This window comes from Anneissia japonica, unplaced genomic scaffold (genome assembly GCF_011630105.1).
Source record: "Anneissia japonica isolate Jap-2015-1 unplaced genomic scaffold, ASM1163010v1 scaffold288156_len112963_cov179, whole genome shotgun sequence".
Classification (NCBI taxonomy): Eukaryota; Metazoa; Echinodermata; class Crinoidea; order Comatulida; family Comatulidae; genus Anneissia; species Anneissia japonica.
This window is the reverse complement of record NW_022729727.1, coordinates 107,408-109,365: the sequence shown is the minus strand read 5'-3', so window position 1 is coordinate 109,365 and position 1,958 is coordinate 107,408.

The following is a 1,958-nucleotide window of genomic DNA, read 5'->3' as shown; positions in this document are numbered from 1 at the left end:
ACTCACATTTCTAAAGCAATAAAATATCGTCACGCACATTTGTGTTTGTGGTATTAATGTTGGTTAAACTATTATTGTGTACGTTTTTAAACACTTCAGATCATCATGAATACATTTTAGATTCAATTCACTGCAAGTAGGTCGATGACTGTTCTATTATTGAATGGTAAATGTTATTTAATACCTGGACTTGCGTCAGGAGAATCAGTTAGGGGGTCTATATGTATTTTGCTCAACCTGTCGTGAAAATATATTGAATACTCAGTGCGTGATTCAATATACATTTTTAAATCACATTTCTAAAGCAATAAAATATCGTCACGCACATTTGCATTTGTGGTATCACTGTGTCCCACTATAGCCAATTTGGCAACCAATGGACACAATGAAAAAGAATAGGATTATCTAGGAAAATATTAAACAAGATATTTATAGTTTATAGTTGTTTTTGTTTTCTTTTTAAGTGCTAATCTAATATGTTTTTCTATGTGCTCTTAGCAGTCACTGAACACAATGAAAAAGAAAATGATTAACTTAGAAAATATTAAAAAGGACAGTTGTACTTTATCACTGTGTCCCACTATAGCCAATTTGGCAACCATTGGACACAATGAAAAAGAATAGGATTTTTTAAAAAATATTAATCAAGATATTTATAGTTTATCACTGTGTTCCACTATAGCCAATTTAGGACACAGAAAAAATTATTAGATCACTATTTTTTTAAAATCAGAACAACTGCTTCTTTTAATAGATGAGGGAGGGACTTTTTTATTTGGCAAGAATATTGTAAATATTGTTATAAAAACAGGTTTAATTATTATTGTTTTTTTTAAAGAAAACGTATTTCCAATCACAAAATTACATTGTTTTTTATGCTGTTGAAAAAATGATGCGGCCAAGAAAAAGAAACATTTTTTAAAATTTCCCCATCAATATTTCCCAATTTTGTTGACGCGGGCTGGAGTGATGATCTAATAAATTTTTTTTTGTATAGGCATAATTATTATCTGTTCATTGTGCGTTCGATTTTGATAATGATAGGAATGATAGGAGCACTGTATGATCAATGTGCGCCAAAATAAATAGATGATTAACATAAAAAGTATGATGCCGTTTATTTGTACAATACTGCTATTGTTTCTAAAATTTGGTGGGGTAATATAGTTCATGTGGTTATCATTGGAAAGTTATTGATCTATTAGTAAATTCTATAATCTCGTTGTTGTACTCATATAGACATATTTTTTACATTTTTCATTTTATTTCTTTATTTATGTTCTTTGCAATTCATGACAGAGTAAACTCAACCATACATATTCAAAAACAGAGCGACGAAAATGACCTCCACGAAACTCTTAGGAGCTTTTAAAATGGAGACCCGGTGTTAAAATTAAAGTTTGTTTAGACATAAAGACAGTATATAACTGCCTAACTACAAAGGCATATTTATTTGATTTACATTTATTTTGATCATTGCCATTAGGACATTGTTTAAATCCACACTAGCCTATATTTTACACTGATTGTACTGTCGGCAATACCAGAGCCGTTCATTCCCATTACGTTATGGTCTTCCATTTCTATATCGCATAATACAGTGCATGACAAACGTCACATAACCACGTTAATTCGGATTTGCTCAGCTCAGTCTTACATGTGTAAATGTTCATATTGACACTGTATTTTTAGCATTGTTTTAAAGTAATAACCTATCAGACATTTACATGAACAACAAAACGAATGGAAATATATTTGTCTTAACTATTGTTTTCAGCAAAGTGGCGTATCCATATTTTAAAGAAGGGGGTGCTGGTGTAATGAGAGTCCACATCACGTCAGTACCATCGTGGTTGGCGGTGACACAAAATTTCAATATTTTATACCATTGGATGCCCCAAAATGGAACTTACATTACCTATTAAATAATAATGTTTTTGAAAAATTGAGTAAAAAAA